We start from the raw sequence: 12,334 nt of genomic DNA, 5'->3' as shown, positions 1-12,334 counted from the left end.
CTTAAATTTGAAACTAGGTATATATTTAACGCGCCCCAACCACGTCAAATCCATGCACCCATAATTGTAATATGGGAATGTATAACTGCATGTACACCTAATACAGCTCCCTATAATTGACACTGAAGTATGGGCAAAACTTTTCTGCAATCAGCATGTCATAAAACATCAAACGAGAGTTGAACCCAGATCCTGATAAGCCAACCCCCTAATCAGTGTTCTATCTCACCATGTTTTTTTTTCACTGTCATCGTTCACAAATAAGAATTGGGAAGCGATCATAAAGGCTGGCGCACAATGCATAAGTTTCCGGGTGTTTTGGCAGACAACATCCTCGTAATTGGAGATTTCAATTTTTCGTCTATCAAATGGTCCATGAATGAGGCCGGGTTCCTCCATCCTCAATCCAGTTGCTCGAACATTGCACCTTTGGCAGCAGCTCTTCTGGACTACTACAGCACTGCTGATCTCTCGCAACTAAATAGTGTTTCCAATGCGAATCATAGATTGCTTGATTTATATTTCCTTAGCCGTGAGCTTGCTTCTAGTTGCTCGATTTATGAGGCGCCTGAGCCACTAGTTAAGTGTTGGAGGCATCGTCCATCTCTACAGATATCATTAATATTAAGCCATAATAATATTAGATTTTCGTAGCACTATGGATAGCATTTCATATGACTTCCATGGAATGACTGCCATTTTCGAGAGCATTAATTGGGGTGAAGAACGTAAATGTTTCCTCGATTATTTTTATGCAAATCGATCAGTTCGTACCGTAGAAAACGTCTGTCATAACAACTCATCCTCCACGGTCCAACTCCCGTTAAAAACGTTTTAAATCATCAAAACGGGCTGTTTTGAAAATGTTTTACAAACTGAGGTGTCGAGAAAGAAAAACATCCACATTAACAAGCAGTATAAGCAGCTCAACAAGCAACTCTACCTAGATCACCAGCGTCAACTTCAAAATAAGCTCAAATATAATCTTCCAGAATCACGTAAAAGGTCAACGAAAGGAATCGGGTCTGTCCTCCACGATGTTCAACGGGGATCGAGGAATGTCAAATGACGATGGTATTGTGGATCTATTCTGTCTAATCGAAAAACTTATTTTTAAAATAAAAGTGTCACTCCGGAAAAACATATTCCATAAAACTGAGCTCACAACACTATGTTCCTAGGAAGGTATCAGGAAGTTTTGTTTCTCTTTATTTTAGTGAACTTTAGTCATTGGCTAGTTCTTCACTTTTCAGGAAAACATATCAGAGGTATAAGGCCTGCCTTGGGAAAAACACAGTTGCAATTTACAGAGTTTTGGTTGGATGACATTTAAAATTTGGGAAACACAGAAGAACCAACTAGACCATTGACATTGAGTTAACTTATTGACTAATTCGAACAAGGCAGAGCTCCACCGTGGAAGGCGGTGCCCCCGTCCGGTAGAGATGCCCCGACGACTGAAAGGAAGGAATCAAACATTGAAAAACAAACCAGCGTCCTTCAGGAAGGAGATTAGGGTAGCCAGGATCGAAGGTTCGTCGTCCAGTATGTCGCCGATATTCCCCGAAAGGCCGTAGTGTTGCCAAACAAGCTCGCACTTTGGATACACGCAGAGGATATGCTCGACGGTGGCTGGAATATTACAGACGACACAGGTCTTGCGGAAAACTTCTCCGCCGAAATCGTGTGAGAGCCGGGTGTGACCTGTGCGAAGCCTGGAGATGACTCGTTGCTCCTTCAGGTTCCCAAGATCCTTCCATGGACGCGTGCTCTCCTTTATTTTCCTTAGAAGCGGTCCTTGGTTTGCCAACCAATCTTCTTACCACCTAACTTACCTGGACCGTAATCCCGGACCTTCACGGCAGTGACCACCATCCAATACTCATTCAGCGGGGTCGACACCTGTAACGACGCGGCGTCCAAGATGGCGGTACGACTAGGCAGACTGGGTGACCTATGAGATTTATTTCAATATTCTATTAGAGCAAAATAATTCACGTGCATAATCCTAGATGCGGCACGACTAGCCATTCCCCGGACTGGCCCAACTCCCGGGTGAAAAGCTCTTCGCTGGTGGTCTGAAGAGACAACAGCGGCAGTAAAAGCTAGACGAAAGGCACTTCGGCGTGTCAAGCGCCTCCCAGCCAACCACCCGCAAAAGGAATTAGCCCTACGAACATATAGAGAACGGCACAACCAATGCAAGCAGACCATCCGGGATGCCAAACAAAATAGTTGGACCGACTTCCAGGAGAGCATAATTGCTTCCCAGTCGTTCGCGAACCAGACCATCCACTGCCGATATCGCCAATTTCCCAATTCCACAAGACAGCATCAATTCTCCAATTAATCAAGACTTTTCCTTCGAGGAGCTGCAGTTTGCATTGCGATACAGCACCGACAACTCGGCCGGCCCAGACGAAATAGGTTATCCCCTTGTAAAAAATCTTCCTATCGGCGGAAAGGACAAATTATTGGACATTTACAATGAGGTGACTTTCCGGCCGCTAGGCGAGAAAGTTTGGTGATCCCTATCCCAAAGGCCAACGCCACCACACGAGGTACCGATAAATTTCGTCCCATTGCGTTAACCGGCTGCGCAAGCAAGGTGCTGGAACGCATGGTCAATCGGCGACTTCGCGCTGCATTGGAGGAAAATGGATACCTTGACTACCGGCAGCACGCCTTCCGGGCAGGAAAGGGAACCTCCACGTATTTCGCTTCGCTGGGAGAACTGTTAAAGGACATGCAGGAAAAGGGCCACCACGCGAAGATCGGCTTCTTATATATCTCCAAGGCCTTCAACAGAACAAGGACGCCGTTAGTACTTCAAGAGCTCATCACCTGGGGATTCAAGCGAAATACCCTTTCTTTTATGGGGCCTCCCTTAGCTCAGTCGGTAAAGGCGCAGCTACAAAGCAAGACCATGCTGGAGCTGGCTGGGTTCAATTCCCGGTCCGGTCTAGGAATTTTTCGGGTTGGAAAATTTCTCGACTTCCCTGGGCATAGAAGTATGATTGGACTTGCCAAACAATTATACCAATGCAAAAATGGTACAGGCATCGAAAGCTCTCAATTAATAACTGTGGAAGTGCATCTAGAACACTAAGTTGAGAACACGCAAAAAGCTAATATGCGATATGCAATAAGCTTGAAAAGCGAAGAAGAAGAGAAGATCCTTTCTTTTATCCGAGACTTTCTGGCAAGACGGTCGTTTAAAGTCGCCGTGGGGAACACTAAGTCTTGTTCCTTCCCGGAGGAAACAGGGGTGCCGCAAGGCTCCGTTATCGCGGTGACGATTTTCCTAATAGCGATGAACCGGATCTTTACTCGTTTGCCACCGTGGATGACGTGCTAGTTGTGGCCGCACCATCGCAAGGACCCGCATCTAAGCACAAGCAGCTGCATCGGCAAGTGCCAAATGGGCGGCCTCAGCCGGGTTCCAACTCTCAGCAGCAAAGAGTATCCGCTGTCACGCCTGCGCTTCCGGTCACCGAGTCGGCGGCGCTTCTATCAAGATCGGGAATCAACCGATCCCCCTGAAAAAAAACGATACGTATCTTGGGCGTTCTAGTTGATCGACACCTTCACGCAACACTTCGAGAGTGTTAAGGATAGCTGCAAGACCCGCATAAACCTTATCAAAACAATCTCCATGCCGCACCGCACCAACAACCGAGTACGGTCTGGAGCTCACCGCAATGGCCAAGGACAAACTGTTGCAAGACCTTACACCGGTTTACAACGGCTACATCCGGGTAGATTCAGGCCTCCTGCCCTCGACGCCGGCCGACACAGCCTGCGCTGAAGTCGGGGTACATCCTTTCCGGTTTTGAATCGACATCGCAGTCGCCATCAAAGCGGCTGCCTACTTGGCAAAAACATCGGGTAACGAATGGATCTATCTCCTCGAGGAGGGGAACACAGCAGCCAATACCGACCTACCCCAATAGCCAAGAGCCACTGGCTGGGAGGAAAAAGTTGGCGATCGAGACCATTAAACATCGAAAGCTGAATTAAGGACCCGTTTAGGGCAGGAGACAACTCGGCGGCGCTCAGACATTCCGTCGCGGAGAGGCTAAACTCCGGGTACCCCAGGCATACGCACCGTTTTACGGACGGGTCCAAATCACACAAGGAGTTGGGATAGGCATTGCGACAAAGATCTCGCCAACGAGCTTGAGCCTACCGCCACAGTGCTCTGTTTTTTTCTGCAGAGGCAGCGGCGATTTTCGAAGCAGCAATCAAACCATCCGACCGACCAGTCCTAATCCTCACTGATTCACACAGCGTAATTTCTACTCTCCGGTCCAACATGCCCACTCATCCGTGGATTCAGGGGATCATCAGACATGCCCCCTCCCCGACACAGTATTCGCTTGGGTTCCCGGGCATTGTGGCATCACTGGCAACTCTGACGCTGGCAGACTGGCCGGGGCGGGACCATCTGGTGCCAGGTACACCGATGAAGTTCCTCTTGCGGACATCGAGCGATAGGTCGAAAATTATCAGGAAGTTTTTTGGACAGTTCAAAGTTAATTCTGGGCGTCATGGCTATTACAAAACACATGAACCATCTTTGAAAAGTTTAGTCAGTAGGCGGGCATACATCCACAGATTGAAAGCATCCCGCGGGCCGAACATACTCGCTTGGTGGGCCGCATGTGGCCCGCGAAACGTTGCATCACAGACAAACAGACATTACACATTGAATATTTCTCACTGTAAAACATCGTCTCAAAAACATTACCGTCATCTGTTGAGTACACTGTGGTGGGCAGTACGCTGAACAGATGGTGGTAGTGTGTAAACGTCAAACGCAAGGGAATTGACTATGCGCGCTACAAGTGGCGCTACTACCAACTATGATACTTTTAAATTGACCGCTAAATGCTTGGTCAATAGCAACTTGTGAATGTTATGTCTGTTTGTCTGTGGTTGCATGAACACCACTGTCTATCTAGTCCATCTGTTAAGCTAGCATAACAATTTAAAATGAATGTGACACTAGTGCTACCTTGTGAGAGAATTCTGAACTGAGCTCTTTACATAAGGATAAGTCTTGTACATCTGAACAACTTTACACAAGACGAAAATCTTCTGTCTAGTCGATATGTTAAGTTAGGACAAACATTGAAAATTAAGCTGAATTCTTTACCATAATATAAGCCTTTTCCTGAACAACTTTGCCCAAGACGGGAACCTTTTATCTAGTCAAGATGTTAAGTTAGGGTAAACAATTCAAAATGAGTGTCACACTAGCGCTGTCTGGTGAGTAAATTCTTTTCCTTAGGATAGGTCTTGTCCATCTGAGCTGAAGACGGGAATCATCCATATGAGCAGAAGCTGAAGATAGTGTTATAAAATGTGTTTATAAGATGGCACAACTTGATCATTCACGTTTTAGCGTCACACTATCCATAGTTTTGAAGACCTTGTATTCTTTAATATCTTTGCAGAAGGAAGCAACATCCAATTTGGTTGGGATCTCGTGATATAAACATCTCTATCATCGAAATATGCCGCAACATGGGTGTATAGTTTTACAATGACCCCTCCCTAGGTCCGCCTCCTAAAACAAACTTTGATAATTTAAACTTAAAGTACAGTACATTTGATTTTCAAAACATTTGAAATTTCAAAAATCCTTTGAACCATCGCTGAGACAACCATGCCAATTCGAATTTGACACACAGTGGGCCTGGCCGTTTTGATGGCCGTGTTGCGTATTTCTGATGTGTAATATATATTAAATAGACAAGAAAAATAATGGAGGTATATCCATCATTTTCCATGATGCTTTCAAGAACTGGCTGTGTTGGTGTTAGATTAGAGTAGATCAGATTAGACAATCGTTCCAACTAGAGAGGGTCTAGTATAAGAGAGGAGCGGGCTTTTTGGTGTTGAGCCAAACGAACTGTGAAAGTCAGAGCCAATCGAGCAGCGCCTATCTTGATTGCATTGGCAGTGTTGCTAGAAATCACTTAGGTATAGGTTTCCAAGGCAGTTTGTTTTGAATCCGCTCCTCTCTCATACTAGACCCTCTCTAGTTCCAACCATATGATTCGTATACTTGAAAATTGATATCAAATGCTTTTGAACGTCAATCAAATAAAACTGAAAATTCTGCAAAAAAAATCTACTTTCTTGTAAAGAGAAAATCGTCAAAGCTACCATTGGAGTCTCATAATTAAAAGCTATAAAGATTTATCTTGATATCTCTCACCAACCAACCAATTTTACCAACTTTATCAACGTAGGCGAAATGTAGATTCCATATATTGATTTGATTTTCTTCAGATTTTTTTAAAACAAATTTATTTCTTTCATATCAAGATGGTAAGAGGAAAAATACGATCGGGCATTTAAAATTAAAACTTCGATAGCAAGTAATATGGGACCTTACTAAGGATAGCTGCCCAGGCCCCAGGGATGAAAATTCTCTGGGGAGAATCACTTGGGTGCGAGAGATATCATTCTCTGGGGTGAATCTCTGTTTGTCTCCTCGGAGATTTATCCTGGCACCACTGGAGAGATTTTTAGACACAGCACGAGAGAGTGAGAGAGTTGACTGTTCACTGTTCGTCTGTTTATACACTCACTTCCGTGAGAAAGATGGCAGCGTAAAGGTGTTATTGTTTCTCCAAAGATTCCGGCAGAACTTTACGTGAGTGAGTGAAAACATCAACGCAGGCATAACATTTGATAACGGCACAAAAGCATTTGTAATCAAACTTTCTAAGGCCCTTTACACGCGAAACAAAGTACGCCCACGCAAACCAACAACATCATCGGATAGGGGTAGAAACACTGGAATAAGAGACCAGCGGAGACACTGTTATGATTCCAATCGAACTGTCAAAAGCGGTTCCAATCTGCAATGTTTACAAATGGTTTGCTTCAATTAAGGAGGAGTATTAAAATCCTTTAACAATCACTCTTGAACTCGTCGGTGCATTAGCGAAGTCACTCGCAAACAGTTACAAATGCAAGTGATGCCAGGATTGCTTTGATGTTTATCTTGTTGCCAAATTTATGTTTTTTTTCTCCGCTGGTCTCTTATTCCAATGTTACTAGATAGAGGCAACTATCACCTTTGTGGTATTGTAGAGATGAACTAGCCTAAGGCTAAAAATCTCTTAAATAAAGAATTAAAAAAAAAAAAAACTTTGTGGTATTGGTTTGTGTGGGCATACTTTGGTTCACGCATAAAAGGCTCTAGAAAGTTTGTTTACAAATGCTTTTGTGCCGTTATCAAATGTTATGCCTGAACGTATACAGCCTTCTCACACGCATATTCGACGTGGATGTTGAAGTTTAGCCGGTCATCGATAATCACTCCCAGGTATTTCAACACACGCTTTGAGGTTATGGTGTGCCCCTGACGGTGATATCTGCCCGTTGTACCGCTTTACAGTTACTGGCCAATAGCACTTCCGTTTTGTGGTGGGCTATCTGCAGCTTCGCTTCTTGCATCCAGTTACTAATCATGTCGATCACCTCGGTCACCAACACTTCCACCTCTTCCAGCGTCTCGCCTGTTACCGTCAAGACGATGTCGTCCGCAAATTCAACGATATCAACTCATTTGGGCAGCTTCAGTGTTAGCACGCCGTTGTACATCCCGTTCCAGAGCGTTAGACCAAGGATGGAGCCTTGTGGAACTCCCGCTGTGATCCTAATCGATCTCTGGCCCATGTCTGTCTGTCGACTTAACTGAAGCAAATTTCAATAATGATGCGCTGATGCACTTCCCGTATTCGCATTTCCAAAATGTGTACATTATTATTTTACCAAATTTTAAAATAATTGACAAACAGACGTAACTCTTTGAAAAAGTTTTTCTTGAAAACACAGTATCACAAAACATTGCACCTCAATAACGCCATCTCTCGGGCTTCTCGCGGAAACAAGCTTGCTCACTAACTCGCCAACAATATTGCATAAAAGTTCTATAGAATGTATGGAAACGTCAAAGTGATCCGATGCTTGCGCTTCGGCGAGTAGTTCGCGGAACTGATAATATTCAAATCAACCGTTAAATGCGTGAACGAAGATACACAATGAAGAGTTACGTCTGTTTGTCTGTGGAAAAAGTAACCATTAAAAAGTAGAAAAGTCTGTGTGGACCGCTAGTGGATGGAACAAATGTGACCATTTAGTTCTTTTAATTGATCAATCATCAATTATCTTAACTCTTTCCGTTTTTTATTTGTAAGCGTATCAAATTTGTAGTATTTATTTCAAAGAGAAAGTTGATGAAGAGAATCCAAGGGACTGTCAACTTGAGTGTTTTCGATTCATCTACCCGACTTTAAAGGTGTATTTTGAATTTTTTGTTATTTATGAATTTTTAAGTTTTGTGCATTTTGGTATTAAAGTGTATTCAATTCACCCCTCACAGGATTTCCTTCCGAATTATATGAATGGGGCGTGGCGGAAAGTATCGTTTGTGCAGAATATGTAAAAAAGGAGGGACTTCGAGAGATTGAACTCGTGAGAGCTAATTTTCTCACAAATTTGATTTTATTGACTTTCTGGGGACTGAATATACACCCAAAGCGAATTATTCCCACTTCTCTCAAATTCTATATGGATTTTTAACACTGCCTACCAGCGTACTCTGGTAAATGGTCGGACGATGATTAATCTCACCAATACATTCGGGTCTACAATGCCACACCTTATATAGATACCAGGTTGAGCCTTGATGCTTGCGTCCAAATAATACTCTTAACAAATGTATGGTGTTCCTGAAAAAGACCGTTTTGTAGTGATAGTTGAGTAATGCTGAGCTGGGCACGACGAGCTACTGATTCCAATCCTAGCCTACCGGTGGGACTTCTTCCTCCTTCTCTATGGTTGCTCATATGAGCTCTGCAGCTCGCTGCTTGCAGGCAGCCTTTCGTTGTTGTTGTTGTTGAAAGCACTCATGCTGCTGCTGCTACTACTACTGCTGTTGGACTGGACACTTACGGTGATTGAATGAGCACCATTCAGTGGGACCGCATGGAATTCGATTTTTAAGTCTGTGTTAGGGAATGCGCTGTTTTAAGACATTCGGTGATAATTTTGATCACCATTGCAACAGTTGGACATTTGGTATTTTTCAATAATGGCCTATTGAAAATTAACTTAGTGTTCATTTTAGCAGATTGGTAGATACATTTCCAATCGTTTGGCTTGTTTAGAATTAAAATCTATCTGCTATTAGTCGAAACCTGACCTCTTTTCGTAATGCTATGCATTTTGGTTTTTTTTTAAATTGCGTGGATTCTATAGATCCTGTAGAGAGAAACATGTAAAATTTACGGGAGACGATGTCTTAACACTCGAACGCAATTTTGTGAAATATGAAGTAAAGCAAATCCTAGCTAGTTCTGCATGATGATTTTGTTTGATTTTATTTATTTGTTCAGTCGCCGGGAAATACCAGCTGGCGATTTGTTTTTTATGATAACTCCTTACTTGAAAACAGACAAAAACTCACAAACAGGCTGCTTTTTCATGGTATACAGTGTGATAATTCCATAATCAAAACATTATCTCAACATATCATTCATAAATTTTGATAACATACAAAAAAAATTCTATAGTCCACATAAAATTTCATATGTAAGCGCCGATCGAAACAATTTTTTTGACGTCACTACAAGGGTGACTGATTAAACGAAAGAAATTGTTGATAACTAGTTGCTTGCGGGAACTGATGACCTTGAAAAATGTCCAAATAATACTCTTTAACAACTTTTTGGTGGCCCCTGAAAAGGACCGTTTTGTAGTGATGGTTGAGTAATTCTGAGCTGTGTGTTCAACACGGATGAGGCTGTCGAGCTGTATGTCGTTTGGAGCGAGGGTGACACGCTTGGTATAGATGACCGACCCGCAGCGACTCACGAAGAGCTACTGATTGCGACCCAAACCAAGCGGTGCAGCTTCTTCCTCATTTGATGGTTGCTTATGTGGGCACTGCAGCTCGCTGCTTGCAGGCAGCCTTTCGTTGTTACTGGAGAACAATTTTCAACGCCACACGCCGAAAGCACTGCTACTGCTGCTACTCCTGCTACTAACTTCGACGACCGAACACCACCACCACACAGTGGTGTGGTCGTTGGGAGCGTGTGGTTCGGAGTATGGCGATGAGTGTGCAAAATATTCCACAATTCCATCCTCCCTATTCGCACGCGCCCGAGGATCGGAGGCGAATGCCACTTCGACTTGTTTCGTCTACTTACTACTCTCTGACGACTGTGTTGGGGAAGCAGCATATGCATGTAGGTAATTGGTGGATTTGTTAGTTAATTCGGCGCTTTTGAACAATGCTGGACATTCACCAGTTTTTCAATAGTTTCTTATTGAAAATCAACATTTGGAAGCATTATTATCGATGCGTAGCCATATTTCTGATCGATTGGTGATAAAATTATTGAAATTGGACCAGGGGCAGCTGAGTTATTAACGTTCAAAATCTTTCTTAATTTGTTACATGTTCCATTTTCGGTTTTTACAAAGTGTACCCCCATATAGAAATCAAAGACGTGGTCCTGCGTCAAAAATCTTTGTATGCAACAAACTAACAACCAAAATCTTCACCGCGCACCGGGGTGATTCTCATCGGTGAAGCTAACGAACTCTCTACGGTGCTCCCTAGTGATCACTCATACGCTGCGGTGTGTTGGACTGGTGGAGGTGCGAACGTCAGAAACTGTATTTGTTTGCGCAGTGGGAGAAGCGGTAGCAAGTGAAAACAAAATAAAAATCTCTCGGGTGAGTTTGCTTTTGTCATAGTGCGAGGTGTCTTTTCAACTCATCACCCTGCTTACACTAGGGAAAAAGGCATCCCTGCCGGGCCCCCAGAACCTAAATCCGGCAGTTCAAATAACATCTGCACTTGAAGCAATCTGATCAGAGATCTACAAAACCACTAGGAACAACTAATTCAAAGTTGGTTGGAAATGCTATCTAACATGAAGCTTTAGTGTGATAATTGATTGGCTAGAGAATTGTCTGAAGAGGGTAGGTAGATAGTACGGCAGTACGATAATTGAATAGAAGTTGAAAATGAGCGAAGGGCCATTAATGCGACAGTACTAGTCAAACGCACACTTCTTTACCTAACTCGTACAATGTTAGGACGAGTTAGGTAACGGAACATCTGCCTACCCTCTTCAGACCATTCTCTAGCTAATAAATTATCACACTAAAGCTTCATGTTAGATAGCATTTCCAACCAACTCTGAAAATCGTAAACTTCACGTATGAAGTAACATAAAACACTTTGAACTTATTCAAGCTTACGGGCTTCGACAGAGAATGTTTTGTTCTTCTTCAATTTATTGCTTTACAAAATTCAAATGATTCTGAGAATAGAAAATAGAAAAAAAGTATTCCAAGATCTTGGATAAAAAAAATCAAGATTTTAAGAGATAGCAAATTTTCGACGCTCTGGGAGTTGGAAATAATCGTTATGGGTGGGTTTAAGTCGGAGCATGTCTATTTCTGGACGTTTCATTCAACGAGCATTCCTAGCTTTTCTCCAGACAACTCAGCATTCCCCAATCAAATGGCCACACCCACCTTCTTCGTCCGTTTGGTCGTCTCTCGTCGTTGAGTGGTTGCAGCCAAATTTGAAGCACTGCTCCCGTCTCATCTGGCCTCTTACGGAACCTGGCTGGTCTCAGTGATTACACTTCCATCGTCGTATCTCGTCGTCGTGAAGCTGCAGGATGATAATCTCTTTCAGCTGCTGTAGCTCAATTACGCTGGTGGCTTCTTGCTGCTGCTGCTGCTGCTGTTGGTGGTGACAATAATGGCGATGGACGCTGATGGTGTTGAAGTTGTCGTTGTTATCGTTGTTGCTAAAGCCAGGCCAGGATGGTTCCATCATGCGGCTCCCCAAGCTCGTGGACTCGATTTCGCGATTCGTTGATTACACGTTGATGGCACCAAGAACGAAATAGGTGCCGATGCCGCTGGTTCGAAAATCAAGATAATTAAAGCCAAGGCGAGTGATGCGATGGGTCATTTCTCGAGTTCCCGGGAATTAATTGTCGTGGAAAGTTGCAGCCCTCGCATTCAAACGAGCATGATAAATGAATGTAGATTGAAATGTTTTCGGGATGTGTTTGTTGGCTGCTGGAAAATGGAGCGCCGTTTTTGCGTCGGATGGTCGGTCGACGGTGGCAGACTTGGTACTTGGTTTTGGATGGTTTTTACGATGCTTTCCACTCGAGTGTGGTGCTGAAGCTTCTGGAAGGAAAGCAGAGAAAATGAAAACCGGTTTTAAGAGGGTGAAATTAGAGTTGGCTGCTTTTACATTTGTGTGCTTATTTTT

At 43.5% G+C, this 12,334-nt stretch overlaps 1 protein-coding gene across 1 annotated transcript in view; it reads right to left on the bottom strand.

The window, feature by feature from the left end:
• Window positions 1–12,334, bottom strand: part of LOC135702540 (uncharacterized) — a 733,060-nt gene that overhangs the window by 74,301 nt on the left and 646,425 nt on the right. Inside the window, exon 3 of the mRNA XM_065223619.1 lies at window positions 11,578–12,249. The gene's annotated coding sequence lies outside the window, so the exon portion shown is untranslated. The remainder of the gene's footprint in view (window positions 1–11,577; window positions 12,250–12,334) is intronic.

Source organism: Ochlerotatus camptorhynchus, unplaced genomic scaffold (assembly GCF_037179485.1).
Source record: "Ochlerotatus camptorhynchus isolate MF236.1 unplaced genomic scaffold, CSIRO-AGI_Acam_v1.1 ptg000193l, whole genome shotgun sequence".
NCBI lineage: Eukaryota > Metazoa > Arthropoda > Insecta > Diptera > Culicidae > Ochlerotatus > Ochlerotatus camptorhynchus.
Note: the sequence above shows the minus strand (reverse complement) of the source record. Positions and strands in the feature narration are given on the sequence as shown.